Source organism: Labrus mixtus, unplaced genomic scaffold (assembly GCF_963584025.1).
Source record: "Labrus mixtus unplaced genomic scaffold, fLabMix1.1 SCAFFOLD_56, whole genome shotgun sequence".
Lineage (NCBI taxonomy): Eukaryota > Metazoa > Chordata > Actinopteri > Labriformes > Labridae > Labrus > Labrus mixtus.
In genome coordinates, this window is record NW_026870131.1 from 132,501 (window position 1) to 147,500 (window position 15,000).

Genomic DNA, 15,000 nt, shown 5'->3' on the forward strand with positions numbered 1-15,000 from the left:
ACAAAATGCACAAACTGTAAAAAAAGAGAAAATGAATGTGAGTGTGAGAACGGAGAGGAAAGCAAGAACGAGGTGGAGGAGGTGTACGAGGATGAAGACGAGGCGGAGGAGGTGTACGAGGAGGAGGCGGAGGAGAAGGAGGTGATCGGAGCAAGCAGGAAGGAGATCAGAGAAGACGAGAACAGTGACGGAGAAATGGAGCAGAGCGGAGAGAGCGGAGGAGAACGGGCGTCAGAGTGCGAGCTGGAGACGCCGGAGCTGGCTGGAGAGGGAGGACAGCAGAAGCAGCGAAAAACGAGCGAGAGAGGGAAAAAAGGAGACGGAAGGGACGTGGCAGAAGACCCGGGGGTAAGCATGAGCACAGAGGGGAGGGAGATGCCTGAGAGTGGTGTTGGACAGGCGGGAGGGAGAAAAATCACGCTAAATAATACGGGTAAAAGCACCAGTCCCAATGAAACGGACAGCGAAATGGATGTGAGTGAACTGGCGAGTGCGCAAAAAAGACTAAGTCTTGGACAACGAAAAAAGTTGGTGAAAAAATTGAAATGTAAGGACAAATAATGACTGACAATAACCCCTGTAAATCCGTTTTTTTTGTTTTTATTTTTATGATAATGGCCTTTAATTTATTTTCGATAAACGTGAATGGACTAAGGAACAAAGAAAAAAGACATGCGATTCTTTCCTTGCAGAATGACGTTTTGTGCCTGCAGGAGACCAGGTGGGATGATTCCCTGGTGGAAGACATAAAAAAAGACTTTGTGGGCCATATTTTCTGCTCCAATGGCACGTCGAGGGCGAGAGGAGTGGCGGTTTTAGTCAAAACGGGTCGGGTAACAGGGGTAAATTTGGTTTATGGAGACAAAGAAGGAAGAATAATAGTAATAGACTGTGTGTATGAAACGAAAAATATAAGAATCATAAATATATATGCACCGAATGGAGAAAAAGAAAGGAAAACATTCTTCATTGCAATAAGCAAATGGTGGGAAAGGAATTGTATAATAATCGGTGACTTTAATGTGGCGATGACACCCACCGATGTGTCAAAAAATAATGTGTTTAAGGGGGATGTGAGCAGGGGGACACTTAAAGATATAATGATAACGAAACAATGCATTGATATTTGGAGATTGCTACATCCATGGGAGAGGGTGTTCTCCAGGAGACAAATTGTACTGAATAGATTAAAACAATCTAGAATAGATTATGCTTTGGTGACATGCGAGGTAGTGAGGTGGATTAAAGAAGTTGAATATAAAACTAATATGTGGAGCGATCACGCTGGAATAGAAATCACGTTTAGAAAAGAAACGAATGTACGTAAAGGAGGGATATGGTGCTTTAATGCAAGCTTGCTGGATGATGGAATGTTTGTGAAAAGTATGGAAAGATTGTTGAATGATGTGGGATATGAGTGGAATGAGAGTGAAGATATGAATGTGTGGTGGGATAGTGTAAAAGTCAGAATTAAAAAAAAGTGTATCAATTATAGTAAAGAGAAAAAGTGGAGAGAAAATAGAAAGGAAGAGAATTTGAGAAAACAACTAAGTGAGGAAATAGCATCGCTTGACAGTGTAGATAATGTAGATGTCGAAAAATACATACATTTAAAAGAACAGTTGGGAGTGATTGAACTTAATAAGAGTAGGGGTGCAGCCATTAGGAGTAAAATACAATATATGTATGAGGGGGAGAGGAGTACAGCCTTTTTTTTAGGTCTGGAAAAACAAAAACAAAAAAGAACAGAAATAAACGACTTATTAAATGAAGCAGGTAAAAGTGTGACAGATAAAAAGGGAATTTTAGAAATAGTAAAGGGCTATTATGAAAGCCTGTTTTCGAGACAGGAGTGTGATAGCGTGAGTGTGAACAGAGCTTTGGGTGCCTTAAAGAAAAAACTAAGCGAGGACGATAAAATGTGGTGTGATTGTGAGTTTACAGAGGGAGAAATCAGAAGTGCTTTAGAGGGGTTAAACAAAAACAAAAGTCCTGGGAGCGATGGCCTAACTGCGGAATTCTACCAAGCTTTCAAAGAGCAGCTGGTGCCCTTGGTGAACAAATTGAGTAAATATATGGAAAAAGTGAAACATATACCAAAAAGTTTAGGGGAAGGGGTGGTTACTATTTTTTACAAAAACAAGGGGGACAATAAAAATCTGGACAACTACAGACCAATCAGCCTACTCAACACAGACTACAAAATCATAGCGAAAACAATAGCCAATAGAATCAGGGAGGTAATAGGAACAATCATAGAACAAACACAATCATACAGTATACCAAACAGAGACATAGCAGACTCAATCATTTCAATAAAACAGACGGTCAGGGATATGGAAGGGGAGGGGGGAATATGGCTAGGGATTGATTTAAATAAAGCTTTTGACAGAGTAGATCACGGGTTCATGGGGAAGGTGTTAGAGAAGTTTGGATTCGGGGAGAGAATGAGAGAATGGATAAATATGTTGTATACAGGAGCGGAAAGCAAGATAAAATGTAACGGGGAACTAACTGATTCTTTTAAAATATCAAGGTCAGTGAGACAAGGATGTCCGATGTCAGCGCTGTTGTACAGCTTGGTAGCAGAGCCGCTGGCAGCACTGATATCGGAAGACGTAAACATAAAAGGTATAGGTAAGGAAAACGTAAAAATAATACAGTATGCAGATGACGTGAATATAATGGTAAAAGGAGAGGAGGATATAGAATTGATATTAAAACATGTACAAACTTATGAAAGAGCATCTGGGGCAAAAGTAAATGAAAATAAGTCAGAAATTATGTTACTAGGTAAGGAATCCAATCTAGTTAATAAGTGGGGATTTAAAACGGTGTGTGAGAGAAGAAAAGTGTTGGGAGTGAATATGGGGAAACATGAGAATGAATGTGATGATGTAACATGGAAAGAGGTGGTGGGTAAAATTAAAAAAACATTGAATTTGTGGAAAGCGAGGGGTCTATTGTTGAGAGGAAGGGTAGCCGTAACAAATGCTCTCGTGTTGTCCAAAGTGAATCATGCGCTGAGTACTTGTACGCTTCCGGACTGGGCCTTTAAGGAGATTTCAAAGACCATTAGGGACTTTATTTGGAAAAACAAAGCAGCGAGTATAGCTCACAAAACAATAATAGGGGCTAAAGATCAGGGGGGGCTAGCTTTGATTGATTTACTTACAAAAAAAGTAGCACTAAGAGTCAAATTGATAGGCAAATTTATGGACCAGAACCGGAACGTAGTTTGGAAAAACCACTTCAAACAATATCTGTGCAGTTTTGGACTCTACAACGAGGACAACCTGTACCAGATCAATAACCCGGATTCATTTAAACACTTGCCACGGTTTTTCCAGGAAGTACTCAGTGCGTGGTATCAGGTTTCATCCTGGACTGTACCAGAGTGCGGAACGAGAGGGTCAGTGCTACGACTGCCCTTCCTCTCGAGCCCGTATTTTAAAAATGGGGAGAGGGTAATTAAGTGTGAAGCTATGTCGAAAGCGGGATATATTAGAATAAGGGATTTACTGAACTGTGGGGGGGATTTTGATTTACAAATGGTGGTGAGGGGTTTAAAAAATAAAGGGTGTGTGTGCAGAAAGGATGTGATTGAGGGAGTGTTTGCAAATGTAAAATTGTCTTTGTCGAGCGAATGGGAAAAATTAATTAAAAGAGAAGGAGGGAGTGATGCAGGACGATGTGGGGGGGATCTCCCTGTGCCTAGGGGAGAAGAAACACAACATTATAGATGTCACTACAAAAATTTGGTATAGGTGCGCAATCACACATAGAATACAGAAACCCACATCCGAAGTAAAATGGACAGACACATACCCGGACATAACAAGCAACATGATATGGAAGAACATTAACATTCCGCATACACCACATGCAATATTTGACCTAGATTTCAAACTGAGGCACAGGAGGATCTTCACCTGCATCGTCCTGCATCAGATCCATAAGGAGAGGTATGAAAGAAAGTGTTGTGTATGTGAAAGTACGGATGAGGATTTAATACATTTGTTTGTTACGTGTGGGGAATTGGTTTATTTTTGGGGAAAAATAAGAGAAATGTTGAGGAAATGCAGTAAGAATGAGTGTTGGAATGAAAGGGGGTGGGAATTGTCGGTGTTGTTGGGGGTGGGAACAAAACAAAAAAATCACAATGTAATGAATATAATTTTGGCTTTTGCAAGAAAAGCGGTTTTTAACAGGAGGAATTATGCACTGTATGAAAGTAAGAAAATGAATGTGTGGAGAATGTTTGTGAATGAATGGAAAGCACATCTTAAATTACTGTACATAGCGAATGAGAGTGAGTTTGTGAGAATGTTTGTGGAAGGTGCGAATGTGTGTAGAGTAAACGAGGAGGGAATTATGTGGGATGTCTAAATTATTTTGTTTTTGGTTTTTTTGGTACGAGGGCTTCTTTTTTGGTCATGGGGAAAATGGGTGATTTGATTTGGGTTTTTTTTTTCTCAGTGGTTTTTTGAGAATACTGTGGGGTTTTTGTATGTTTTTGTGGTTTGTTTTCAGAGGGGTGTTTGCTTTGGGGGAGGGACTCAGAAGAGTTGTCATGAGTTGGGGGTATCAGGGGTGATTTGAGTTTTTTTTTCTGATGCTATGTTTTTATTGTTTTTAGGGTGCCGTTTGCGTCAGAGGGGAGGTTTAATTTAGAGGGTGTATGTATTATAATAGCATTTGTTGTAAATGATGTGAAAGCATTATAAATGTTTTTGTAATTTTGATAATAAAAGATAAAAAAAAAAAAAACACGCCCGATCTCGGAAGCTAAGCAGGGTCGGGCCTGGATAGTACTTGGATGGGAGACCACCTGGGAATACCAGGTGCTGTAAGCATTTTCATTTTTTTGATCATATGTTTTTTTTTATCATATAGAGACATATTCACATGTCCAAAAATTCAGCCAGAATCAAGGGCATGACATCTTTAAAAGGCCCCTGTCTGCACACAATAATGGCTTATGGCCATACCACCCTGAACACGCCTGATCTCGTCCGATCTCGGAAGCTAAGTAGGGTAGGGCCTGGTTAGAACCTGGATGGGAGACCGCCTGGGAATACCAGGTGCTGTAAGCTTTTTCATTTTTTTGATCATATGTTTTTTTTTTATCATATAGAGACATATTCACATGTCCAAAAATTCAGCCAGAATCAAGGGCATGACATCTTTAAAAGGCCCCTGTCTGCTCAAAATAATGGCTTACGGCCATACCACCCTTAACACGCCCGATCTCGTCCGATCTCGGAAACTAAGTAGGGTCGTGCCTGCTTAGTACTTGGATGGGAGACCGCCTGGGAATACCAGACGCTGTAAGCTTTTTCATTTTTTTGATCATATGTTTTTTTTTTATCATATAGAGACATATTCACATGTCCAAAAATTTAGCCAGAATCAAGGGCATGACATCTTTAAAAGGCCCCTTTCTGCACACAATAATGGCTTACGGCCATACCACCCTGAACACGCCCGATCTCGTCCGATCTCGGAAGCTATGCAGGGTCGGGCCTGGTTAGTACTTGGATGGGAGTCCGCCTGGGAATACCAGGTGCTGTAAGCTTTTTCATTTTTTTGATCATATGTTTTTTTTTATCATATAGAGACATATTCACATGTCCAAAAATTCAGCCAGAATCAAGGGCATGACATCTTTAAAAGGCCCCTTTCTGCACACAATAATGGCTTACGGCCATACCACCCTGAACACGCCCGATCTCGGAAGCTAAGCAGGGTAGTGCCTGGTTAGTACTTGGATGGGAGACCGCCTGGGAATACCAGGTGCTGTAAGTTTTTTCATTTTTTTGATCATATGTTTTTTTTTTATCATATAGAGACATATTCACATGTCCAAAAATTCAGCCAGAATCAAGGGCATGACATCTTTAAAAGGCCCCTTTCTGCATACAATAATGGCTTACGGCCATACCACCCTGAACACGCCCGATCTCGTCTGATCTCGGAAGCTAAGCAGGGTCGGGCCTGGTTAGTACTTGGATGGGAGACCGCCTGGGAATACCAGGTGCTGTAAGCGTTTTCATTTTTTTGATCATATGTTTTTTTTTATCATATAGAGACATATTCACATGTCCAAAAATTCAGCCAGAATCAAGGGCATGACATCCTTAAAAGGCCCCTCTCTGCACACAATAATGGCTTACGGCCATACCACCCTGAACACGCCTGATCTCGTCCGATCTCGGAAGCTAAGCAGGGTAGGGCCTGGTTAGTAATTGGATGGGAGACCGCCTGGGAATACCAGGTGCTGTAAGTTTTTTCATTTTTTTGATCATATGTTTTTTTTTTTATCATATAGAGACATATTCACATGTCCAAAAATTCAGCCAGAATCAAGGGCATGACATCTTTAAAAGGCCCCTTTCTGCATACAATAATGGCTTACGGCCATACCACCCTGAACACGCCCGATCTCGTCCAATCTCGGAAGCTAAGCAGGGTCGGGCCTGGTTAGTACTTTGATGGGAGACCACCTGGGAATACCAGGTGCTGTAAGCGTTTTCATTTTTTTGATCATATGTTTTTTTTTATCATATAGAGACATATTCACATGTCCAAAAATTCAGCCAGAATCAAGGGCATGACATCTTTAAAAGGCCCCTTTCTGCACACAATAACAGCTTACGGCCATACCACCCTTAACACGCCCGATCTCGTCCGATCTCGGAAACTAAGTAGGGTCGTGCCTGGTTAGTACTTGGATGGGAGACCGCCTGGGAATACCAGACGCTGTAAGCTTTTTCATTTTTTTTGATCATATGTTTTTTTTTATCATATAGAGACATATTCACATGTCCAAAAATTCAGCCAGAATCAAGGGCATGACATCTTTAAAAGGCCCCTGTCTGCACACAATAATGGCTTACGGCCATACCACCCTGAATACGACCGATCTCGGAAGCTAAGCAAGGTCAGGCCTGGTTAGTACTTGGATGGGAGACCGCCTGGGAATACCAGGTGCTGTAAGCTTTTTCATTTTTTTTGATCATATGTTCTTTTTTTATCATATAGAGACATATTCACATGTCCAAAAATTCAGCCAGAATCAAGGGCATGAGATCTTTAAAAGGCCCCTGTCTGCACACAATAACAGCTTACGGCCATACCACCCTGAACACACCTGATCTCGTCCGATCTCGGAAGCTAAGCAGGGTCGGGCCTGGTTAGTACTTGGATGGGAGACCGCCTGGGAATACCAGGTGCTGTAAGCTTTTTCATTTTTTTGATCATATGTTTTTTTTTTGATCATATAGAGACATATTCACATGTCCAAAAATTCAGCCAGAATCAAGGGCATAACATCTTTAAAAGGCCCCTGTCTGCACACAATAATGGCTTACGGCCATACCACCCTTAACACGCCCGATCTCGTCCCATCTCGGAAGCTAAGCAGGGTCGGGCCTGGTTAGTACTTGAATGGGGGACCGCCTGGGAATACCAGATGCTGTAAGCTTTTTTATTTTTTTGATCATATGTTTTTTTTATCATAGAGAGACATATTCACATGTCCACAAATTCAGCCAGAATCAAGGGCATGACATCTTTAAAAGGCCCCTTTCTGCACACAATAATGGCTTATGGCCATACCACCCTGAACTCGTCCGATCTTGGAAGCTAAGCAGGGTGGGGCCTGTTTAGTACTTGAATGGGAGACCGCCTGGGAATACCAGGTGCTGTAAGCTTTTTCATTTTTTTGATCATATGTTTTTTTTTATCATATAGAGACATATTCACATGTCCTAAAATTCAGCCAGAATCAAGGGCATGACATCTTTAAAAGGCCCCTTTCTGCACACAATAATGGCTTACGGCCATACAACCCTGAACTCATCCAATCTTGGAAGCTAAGCAGGGTCGGGCCTGGTTACTAGTTGGATGGGAGACTGCCTGGGAATACCAGGTGCTGTAAGCTTTTTCATTTTTTTGATCATACGTTTTTTTTTTATCATATAGAGACATATTCACATGTCCAAAAATTCAGCCAGAATCAAGGGCATGACATCTTTAAAAGGCCCCTTTCTGCACACAATAACAGCTTATGGCCATACCATCCTGAACATGCCCGTTCTCGTCAGATCTCGGAAGCTAAGCAGGGTCGGGCCTGGTTAGTACTTGGATGGGAGACCGCCTGGGAATACCAGGTGCTGTAAGCTTTTTCATTTTTTTGATGATATGTTTTTTTTTATCATATAGAGACATATTCACATGTCCAAAAATTCAGCCAGAATCAAGGGCATGACATCTTTAAAAGGCCCCTTTCTGCACACAATAATGGCTTACGGCCATACCACCCTGAACTCGTCAGATCTTGGAAGCTAAGCAGGGTTGGGCCTGGTTAGTACGTGGATGGGATACCGCCTGGGAATACCAGGTACAGTAAGCTTTTTCATTTTTTTGATCATATGTTTTTTTTTTTATCATATGGAGACATATTCACATGTCCAAAAATTCAGCCAGAATCAAGGGCATGACATCTTTAAAAGGCCCCTGTCTGCACACAGTAATGACTTATGGCCATACCACCCTGAACACGCCCGATCCCGTCTGATCTCGGAAGCTAAGCAGGGTCGGGCCTGGTTAGTACTTGGATGGGAGACCGCCTTGGAATACCAGTTGCTATAAGCTTTTTCATTTTTTTGATCATATGTTTTTTTTTTATCATATAGAGACATATTCACATGTCATAAAATTTAGCCAGAATCAAGGGCATGACATCTTTAAAAGGCCCCTTTCTGCACACAATAATGGCTTACGGCCAAACCAACCTGAACTCGTCCGATCTTGGAAGCTAAGCAGGGTCGGGCCTGGTTAGTACTTGGATGGGAGACCGCCTGGGAATACCAGACGCTGTAAGCTTTTTTTATTTTTTTGATCATATGTTTTTTTTTTATCATAGAGAGACATATTCACATGTCCAAAAATTCAGCCAGAATCAAGGGCATGATATCTTTAAAAGGCCCCTTTCTGCACACAATAATGGCTTACGGCCATACCACCCTGAACACGCCCGATCTCGTCCGATCTCAGAAGCTAAGCAGGGTCGGGCCTGGTTAGTACTTGGATGGGAGACCGCCTGGGAATACCTGGTGCTGTAAGCTTTTTCATTTTGTTTGATCATATGTTTTTTTTTATCATATAGAGACATATTCACATGTCCAAAAATTCAGCCAGAATCAAGGGCATGACATCTTTAAAAGGCCCCTTTCTGCGCACAATAATGGCTTACGGCCATACCACCCTGAACAAGCCCGATCTCGTCCGATCTCGGAAGCTAAGCAGGGTCGGGCCTGGTTAGTACTTGGATGGGAGACCGCCTGGGAATACCAGGTGCTGTAAGCTTTTTCATTTTTTTTGATCATATGTTTTTTTTATCATATAGAGACATATTCACATGTCCAAAAATTCAGCCAGAATCAAGGGCATGACATCTTTAAAAGGCCCCTCTCTGCACACAATAATGGCTTACGGCCATACCACCCTGAACACGCCTGATCTCGTCCGATCTCGGAAGCTAAGCAGGGTAGTGCCTGGTTAGTACTTGGATGGGAGACCGCCTGAGGAATACCAAATGCTGTAAGCTGTTTCATTTTTTTGATCATATGTTTTTTTTTTATCATATAGAGACATATTCACATGTCCAAAAATTTAGCCAGAATCAAGGGCATGACATCTTTAAAAGGCCCCTTTCTGCACACAATAATGGCTTACGGCCAAACCAACCTGAACTCGTCCGATCTTGGAAGCTAAGCAGGGTCGGGCCTGGTTAGTACTTGGATGGGAGACCGCCTGGGAATACCAGACGCTGTAAGCTTTTTTTATTTTTTTGATCATATGTTTTTTTTTTATCATAGAGAGACATATTCACATGTCCAAAAATTCAGCCAGAATCAAGGGCATGACATCTTTAAAAGGCCCCTGTCTGCAGACAATAATGGCTTACGGCCATACCACACTGAACACGCCCGATCTCGTTCGATCTCAGAAGCTAAGCAGGGTCGGGCCTGGTTAGTACTTGGATGGGAGGCCGCCTGGGAATACCAGGTGCTGTAACTTTTTCATTTTTTTGATCTTGTTTTTTTTTATCATATAGAGACATATTCACATGTCCAAAAATTCAGCCAGAATCAAGGGCATGATATCTTTAAAAGGCCCCTTTCTGCACACAATAATGCCTTACGTCCATACCACCCTGAACACGCCCGATCTCAGAAGCAAAGCAGGGTCGGGCCTGGTTAATACTTGGATGGGAGACCGCCTAGGAATACCAGGTGCTGTAAGCTTTTTCATTTTTTTGATCATATGTTTTTTTTTATCATAGAGAGACATATTCACATGTCCAAAAATTCAGCCAGAATCAAGGGCATGACATCTTTAAAAGGCCCCTTTCTGCACACAATAATGGCTTACGGCCATACCACCCTGAACACGCCTGATCTCGTCCGATCTCGGAAGCTAAGCAGGGTAGGACCTGTTTAGTACTTGGATGGGAGACCGCCTGGGAATACCAGGTGCTGTAAGTTTTTTCATTTTTTTGATCATATGTTTTTTTTTGATCATATAGAGACATATTCACATGTCCAAAAATTCAGCCAGAATCAAGGGCATGACATCTTTAAAAGGCACCTTTCTGCACACAATAATGGATTAAGGACATACCACCCTGAACTTGTCCGATCTCGGAAGCTAAGCAGCATCTGGCCTGGTTAGTACTTGGATGGGAGACCGCCTGGGAATACCAGGTGCTGTAAGCTTTTTCATTTTTTTGATCATATGTTTTTTTTTTATCATATAGAGACATATTCACATGTCCAAAAATTCAGCCAGAATCAAGGGCATGACATCTTTAAAAGGCCCCTTTCTGCACACAATAACGGCTTACGGCCATACCACCCTTAACACGCCCGATCTCGTCCGATCTCGGAAACTAAGTAGGGTCGTGCCTGGTTAGTACTTGGATGGGAGACCGCCTGGGAATACCAGGTGCTGTAAGCTTTTTCATTTTTTTTGATCATATGTTTTTTTTATCATATAGAGACATATTCACATGTCCAAAAATTCAGCCAGAATCAAGGGCATGACATCTTTAAAAGGCCCCTCTCTGCACACAATAATGGCTTACGGCCATACCACCCTGAACACGCCTGATCTCGTCCGATCTCGGAAGCTAAGCAGGGTAGTGCCTGGTTAGTACTTGGATGGGAGACCGCCTGAGGAATACCAAATGCTGTAAGCTGTTTCATTTTTTTGATCATATGTTTTTTTTTTATCATATAGAGACATATTCACATGTCCAAAAATTTAGCCAGAATCAAGGGCATGACATCTTTAAAAGGCCCCTTTCTGCACACAATAATGGCTTACGGCCAAACCAACCTGAACTCGTCCGATCTTGGAAGCTAAGCAGGGTCGGGCCTGGTTAGTACTTGGATGGGAGACCGCCTGGGAATACCAGACGCTGTAAGCTTTTTTTATTTTTTTGATCATATGTTTTTTTTTTATCATAGAGAGACATATTCACATGTCCAAAAATTCAGCCAGAATCAAGGGCATGACATCTTTAAAAGGCCCCTGTCTGCAGACAATAATGGCTTACGGCCATACCACACTGAACACGCCCGATCTCGTTCGATCTCAGAAGCTAAGCAGGGTCGGGCCTGGTTAGTACTTGGATGGGAGGCCGCCTGGGAATACCAGGTGCTGTAACTTTTTCATTTTTTTGATCTTGTTTTTTTTTATCATATAGAGACATATTCACATGTCCAAAAATTCAGCCAGAATCAAGGGCATGATATCTTTAAAAGGCCCCTTTCTGCACACAATAATGCCTTACGTCCATACCACCCTGAACACGCCCGATCTCAGAAGCAAAGCAGGGTCGGGCCTGGTTAATACTTGGATGGGAGACCGCCTAGGAATACCAGGTGCTGTAAGCTTTTTCATTTTTTTGATCATATGTTTTTTTTTATCATAGAGAGACATATTCACATGTCCAAAAATTCAGCCAGAATCAAGGGCATGACATCTTTAAAAGGCCCCTTTCTGCACACAATAATGGCTTACGGCCATACCACCCTGAACACGCCTGATCTCGTCCGATCTCGGAAGCTAAGCAGGGTAGGACCTGTTTAGTACTTGGATGGGAGACCGCCTGGGAATACCAGGTGCTGTAAGTTTTTTCATTTTTTTGATCATATGTTTTTTTTTGATCATATAGAGACATATTCACATGTCCAAAAATTCAGCCAGAATCAAGGGCATGACATCTTTAAAAGGCACCTTTCTGCACACAATAATGGATTAAGGACATACCACCCTGAACTTGTCCGATCTCGGAAGCTAAGCAGCATCTGGCCTGGTTAGTACTTGGATGGGAGACCGCCTGGGAATACCAGGTGCTGTAAGCTTTTTCATTTTTTTGATCATATGTTTTTTTTTTATCATATAGAGACATATTCACATGTCCAAAAATTCAGCCAGAATCAAGGGCATGACATCTTTAAAAGGCCCCTTTCTGCACACAATAACGGCTTACGGCCATACCACCCTTAACACGCCCGATCTCGTCCGATCTCGGAAACTAAGTAGGGTCGTGCCTGGTTAGTACTTGGATGGGAGACCGCCTGGGAATACCAGACGCTGTAAGCTTTTTAATTTTTTTGATCATATGTTTTTTTTTTATCATATAGAGACATATTCACATGTCCAAAAATTTAGCCAGAATCAAGGGCATGACATCTTTAAAAGGCCCCTTTCTGCACACAATAATGGCTTACGGCCATACCACCCTGAACACGCCCGATCTCGTCCGATCTCGGAAGCTATGCAGGGTCGGACCTGGTTAGTACTTGAATGGGAGACTGCCTGGGAATACCAGGTGCTGTAAGCTTTTTCATTTTTTTGATCATATGTTTTTTTTTATCATATAGAGACATATTCACATGTCAAAAAATTCAGCCAGAATCAAGGGCATGACATCTTTAAAAGGCCCCTTTCTGCATACAATAATGGCTTAAGGACATACCACCCTGAACTCGTCCGATCTCGGAAGCTAAGCAGGGTCGGGCCTGGTTAGTACTTGGATGGGAGACCGCCTGGGAATACCAGGTGCTGTAATCTTTTTAATTTTTTTTGATCATATGATTTTTTTTTATCATATAGAGACATATTCACATGTCCAAAAATTCAACCAGAATCAAGGGCATGACATCTTTAAAAGGCCCCTTTCTGCACACAATAATGGCTTACGGTCATACCACCCTGAACACGCCCGATCTCGGAAGCTAAGCAGGGTCGGGCCTGGTTAGTACTTGGATGGGAGACCACCTGGGAATACCAGGTGCTGTAAGCGTTTTCATTTTTTTGATCATATGTTTTTATTTTATCATATAGAGACATATTCACATGTCCAAAAATTCAGCCAGAATCAAGGGCATGACATCTTTAAAAGGCCCCTGTCTGCACACAATAATGGCTTATGGCCATACCACCCTGAACACGCCTGATCTCGTCCGATCTCGGAAGCTAAGCAGGGTAGGGCCTGGTTAGTACTTGGATGGGAGACCACCTGGGAATACCAGGTGCTGTAAGCTTTTTCATTTTTTTGATCATATGGTTTTTTTTTATCATATAGAGACATATTCACATGTCCAAAAATTCAGCCAGAATCAAGGGCATGACATCTTTAAAAGGCCCCTTTCTGCACACAATAACGGCTTACGGCCATACCACCCTTAACACGCCCGATCTCGTCCGATCTCGGAAACTAAGTAGGGTCGTGCCTGGTTAGTACTTGGATGGGAGACCGCCTGGGAATACCAGGTGCTGTAAGCTTTTTCATTTTTTTGATCATATGTTTTTTTTTATCATATAGAGACATATTCACATGTCCAAAAATTCAGCCAGAATCAAGGGCATGACATCTTTAAAAGGCCCCTTTCTGCATACAATAATGGCTTAAGTACATACCACCCTGAACTCGTCCAATCTCGGAAGCTAAGCAGGGTCGGGCCTGGTTAGTACTTGGATGGTAGACCGCCTGGGAATACCAGGTGCTGTAAGCGTTTTCATTTTTTTGATCATATGTTTTTTTTTATCATATAGAGACATATTCACATGTCCAAAAATTCAGCCAGAATCAAGGGCATGACATCTTTAAAAGGCCCCTGTCTGCACACAATAATGGCTTATGGCCATACCACCCTGAACACGCCTGATCTCGTCCGATCTCGGAAGCTAAGCAGGGTAGGGCCTGGTTAGTACTTGGATGGGAGACCACCTGGGAATACCAGGTGCTGTAAGCTTTTTCAATTTTTTCATCATATGTTTTTTTTTTATCATATAGAGACATATTCACATGTCCAAAAATTCAGCCAGAATCAAGGGCATGACATCTTTAAAAGGCCCCTTTCTGCACACAATAACGGCTTACGGCCATACCACCCTTAACACGCCCGATCTCGTCCGATCTCGGAAACTAAGTAGGGTCGTGCCTGGTTAGTACTTGGATGGGAGACCGCCTGGGAATACCAGACGCTGTAAGCTTTTTCATTTTTTTGATCATATGTTTTTTTTTTATCATATAGAGACATATTCACATGTCCAAAAATTTAGCCAGAATCAAGGGCATGACATCTTTAAAAGGCCCCTTTCTGCACACAATAATGGCTTAAGGACATTCCACCCTGAACTCGTCCGATCTCGGAAGCTAAGCAGGGTCGGGCCTGGTTAGTACTTGGATGGGAGACCGCCTGGGAATACCAGGTGCTGTAAGCTTTTTAATTTTTTTTGATCATATGATTTTTTTTTATCATATAGAGACATATTCACATGTCCAAAAATTCAACCAGAATCAAGGGCATTACATCTTTAAAAGGCCCCTTTCTGCACACAATAATGGCTTACGGTCATACCACCCTGAACTCGTCCGATCTCGTCCGATCTCGGAAACTAAGCAGGGTCGTGCCTGGT

The 15,000-nt window shown here is 42.2% G+C and overlaps 20 non-coding genes and 20 pseudogenes across 20 annotated transcripts; all 40 read left to right on the plus strand.

Moving 5' to 3' along the window:
* Positions 1-4,977: 4,977 nt before the first annotated feature.
* LOC132962387 (5S ribosomal RNA) lies at positions 4,978-5,096 on the plus strand. Its single transcript, XR_009668359.1, has one exon. It is a non-coding gene; the product is annotated as a 5S ribosomal RNA (ribosomal RNA).
* A 122-nt stretch (positions 5,097-5,218) lies between these two features.
* Positions 5,219-5,337, plus strand: LOC132961734 (5S ribosomal RNA; annotated as a pseudogene).
* Positions 5,338-5,459: 122 nt separating this feature from the next.
* LOC132962189 (5S ribosomal RNA) lies at positions 5,460-5,578 on the plus strand. Its single transcript, XR_009668166.1, has one exon. It is a non-coding gene; the product is annotated as a 5S ribosomal RNA (ribosomal RNA).
* A 121-nt stretch (positions 5,579-5,699) lies between these two features.
* Positions 5,700-5,808, plus strand: LOC132961694 (5S ribosomal RNA; annotated as a pseudogene).
* Positions 5,809-5,930: 122 nt separating this feature from the next.
* On the plus strand, positions 5,931-6,049 carry LOC132961733 (5S ribosomal RNA). Its single transcript, XR_009667979.1, has one exon. It is a non-coding gene; the product is annotated as a 5S ribosomal RNA (ribosomal RNA).
* Positions 6,050-6,170: 121 nt separating this feature from the next.
* LOC132962251 (5S ribosomal RNA) lies at positions 6,171-6,289 on the plus strand. Its single transcript, XR_009668226.1, has one exon. It is a non-coding gene; the product is annotated as a 5S ribosomal RNA (ribosomal RNA).
* A 123-nt stretch (positions 6,290-6,412) lies between these two features.
* On the plus strand, positions 6,413-6,531 carry LOC132962172 (5S ribosomal RNA). Its single transcript, XR_009668150.1, has one exon. It is a non-coding gene; the product is annotated as a 5S ribosomal RNA (ribosomal RNA).
* A 121-nt stretch (positions 6,532-6,652) lies between these two features.
* On the plus strand, positions 6,653-6,771 carry LOC132962505 (5S ribosomal RNA; annotated as a pseudogene).
* A 122-nt stretch (positions 6,772-6,893) lies between these two features.
* On the plus strand, positions 6,894-7,002 carry LOC132961810 (5S ribosomal RNA; annotated as a pseudogene).
* Positions 7,003-7,125: 123 nt separating this feature from the next.
* LOC132962188 (5S ribosomal RNA) lies at positions 7,126-7,244 on the plus strand. Its single transcript, XR_009668165.1, has one exon. It is a non-coding gene; the product is annotated as a 5S ribosomal RNA (ribosomal RNA).
* A 123-nt stretch (positions 7,245-7,367) lies between these two features.
* On the plus strand, positions 7,368-7,486 carry LOC132962448 (5S ribosomal RNA). The gene has a single exon (XR_009668418.1). It is a non-coding gene; the product is annotated as a 5S ribosomal RNA (ribosomal RNA).
* A 120-nt stretch (positions 7,487-7,606) lies between these two features.
* On the plus strand, positions 7,607-7,715 carry LOC132961848 (5S ribosomal RNA; annotated as a pseudogene).
* A 121-nt stretch (positions 7,716-7,836) lies between these two features.
* LOC132961957 (5S ribosomal RNA) lies at positions 7,837-7,945 on the plus strand (annotated as a pseudogene).
* A 122-nt stretch (positions 7,946-8,067) lies between these two features.
* Positions 8,068-8,186, plus strand: LOC132962331 (5S ribosomal RNA). Its single transcript, XR_009668304.1, has one exon. It is a non-coding gene; the product is annotated as a 5S ribosomal RNA (ribosomal RNA).
* A 121-nt stretch (positions 8,187-8,307) lies between these two features.
* On the plus strand, positions 8,308-8,416 carry LOC132961997 (5S ribosomal RNA; annotated as a pseudogene).
* Positions 8,417-8,539: 123 nt separating this feature from the next.
* Positions 8,540-8,658, plus strand: LOC132962359 (5S ribosomal RNA). The gene has a single exon (XR_009668331.1). It is a non-coding gene; the product is annotated as a 5S ribosomal RNA (ribosomal RNA).
* Positions 8,659-8,780: 122 nt separating this feature from the next.
* LOC132961973 (5S ribosomal RNA) lies at positions 8,781-8,889 on the plus strand (annotated as a pseudogene).
* Positions 8,890-9,012: 123 nt separating this feature from the next.
* LOC132962095 (5S ribosomal RNA) lies at positions 9,013-9,131 on the plus strand. Its single transcript, XR_009668078.1, has one exon. It is a non-coding gene; the product is annotated as a 5S ribosomal RNA (ribosomal RNA).
* A 122-nt stretch (positions 9,132-9,253) lies between these two features.
* LOC132962072 (5S ribosomal RNA) lies at positions 9,254-9,372 on the plus strand. Its single transcript, XR_009668056.1, has one exon. It is a non-coding gene; the product is annotated as a 5S ribosomal RNA (ribosomal RNA).
* A 121-nt stretch (positions 9,373-9,493) lies between these two features.
* On the plus strand, positions 9,494-9,613 carry LOC132961700 (5S ribosomal RNA; annotated as a pseudogene).
* Positions 9,614-9,735: 122 nt separating this feature from the next.
* Positions 9,736-9,844, plus strand: LOC132961974 (5S ribosomal RNA; annotated as a pseudogene).
* A 123-nt stretch (positions 9,845-9,967) lies between these two features.
* On the plus strand, positions 9,968-10,086 carry LOC132962462 (5S ribosomal RNA). The gene has a single exon (XR_009668428.1). It is a non-coding gene; the product is annotated as a 5S ribosomal RNA (ribosomal RNA).
* Positions 10,087-10,204: 118 nt separating this feature from the next.
* On the plus strand, positions 10,205-10,313 carry LOC132961946 (5S ribosomal RNA; annotated as a pseudogene).
* Positions 10,314-10,434: 121 nt separating this feature from the next.
* On the plus strand, positions 10,435-10,553 carry LOC132962238 (5S ribosomal RNA). The gene has a single exon (XR_009668213.1). It is a non-coding gene; the product is annotated as a 5S ribosomal RNA (ribosomal RNA).
* A 353-nt stretch (positions 10,554-10,906) lies between these two features.
* On the plus strand, positions 10,907-11,025 carry LOC132962390 (5S ribosomal RNA). The gene has a single exon (XR_009668362.1). It is a non-coding gene; the product is annotated as a 5S ribosomal RNA (ribosomal RNA).
* A 121-nt stretch (positions 11,026-11,146) lies between these two features.
* Positions 11,147-11,266, plus strand: LOC132961701 (5S ribosomal RNA; annotated as a pseudogene).
* A 122-nt stretch (positions 11,267-11,388) lies between these two features.
* On the plus strand, positions 11,389-11,497 carry LOC132961975 (5S ribosomal RNA; annotated as a pseudogene).
* Positions 11,498-11,620: 123 nt separating this feature from the next.
* On the plus strand, positions 11,621-11,739 carry LOC132962463 (5S ribosomal RNA). Its single transcript, XR_009668429.1, has one exon. It is a non-coding gene; the product is annotated as a 5S ribosomal RNA (ribosomal RNA).
* A 118-nt stretch (positions 11,740-11,857) lies between these two features.
* On the plus strand, positions 11,858-11,966 carry LOC132961947 (5S ribosomal RNA; annotated as a pseudogene).
* A 121-nt stretch (positions 11,967-12,087) lies between these two features.
* On the plus strand, positions 12,088-12,206 carry LOC132962239 (5S ribosomal RNA). The gene has a single exon (XR_009668214.1). It is a non-coding gene; the product is annotated as a 5S ribosomal RNA (ribosomal RNA).
* Positions 12,207-12,559: 353 nt separating this feature from the next.
* LOC132961648 (5S ribosomal RNA) lies at positions 12,560-12,678 on the plus strand (annotated as a pseudogene).
* Positions 12,679-12,800: 122 nt separating this feature from the next.
* On the plus strand, positions 12,801-12,919 carry LOC132962353 (5S ribosomal RNA). The gene has a single exon (XR_009668325.1). It is a non-coding gene; the product is annotated as a 5S ribosomal RNA (ribosomal RNA).
* Positions 12,920-13,040: 121 nt separating this feature from the next.
* Positions 13,041-13,149, plus strand: LOC132961878 (5S ribosomal RNA; annotated as a pseudogene).
* Positions 13,150-13,272: 123 nt separating this feature from the next.
* LOC132962474 (5S ribosomal RNA) lies at positions 13,273-13,381 on the plus strand (annotated as a pseudogene).
* Positions 13,382-13,503: 122 nt separating this feature from the next.
* On the plus strand, positions 13,504-13,622 carry LOC132962006 (5S ribosomal RNA). The gene has a single exon (XR_009668006.1). It is a non-coding gene; the product is annotated as a 5S ribosomal RNA (ribosomal RNA).
* Positions 13,623-13,744: 122 nt separating this feature from the next.
* Positions 13,745-13,863, plus strand: LOC132962391 (5S ribosomal RNA). Its single transcript, XR_009668363.1, has one exon. It is a non-coding gene; the product is annotated as a 5S ribosomal RNA (ribosomal RNA).
* Positions 13,864-14,214: 351 nt separating this feature from the next.
* On the plus strand, positions 14,215-14,333 carry LOC132962018 (5S ribosomal RNA). Its single transcript, XR_009668007.1, has one exon. It is a non-coding gene; the product is annotated as a 5S ribosomal RNA (ribosomal RNA).
* A 122-nt stretch (positions 14,334-14,455) lies between these two features.
* On the plus strand, positions 14,456-14,574 carry LOC132961649 (5S ribosomal RNA; annotated as a pseudogene).
* Positions 14,575-14,696: 122 nt separating this feature from the next.
* Positions 14,697-14,805, plus strand: LOC132961886 (5S ribosomal RNA; annotated as a pseudogene).
* A 123-nt stretch (positions 14,806-14,928) lies between these two features.
* Positions 14,929-15,000, plus strand: part of LOC132961786 (5S ribosomal RNA) — a 120-nt pseudogene continuing 48 nt past the window's right edge.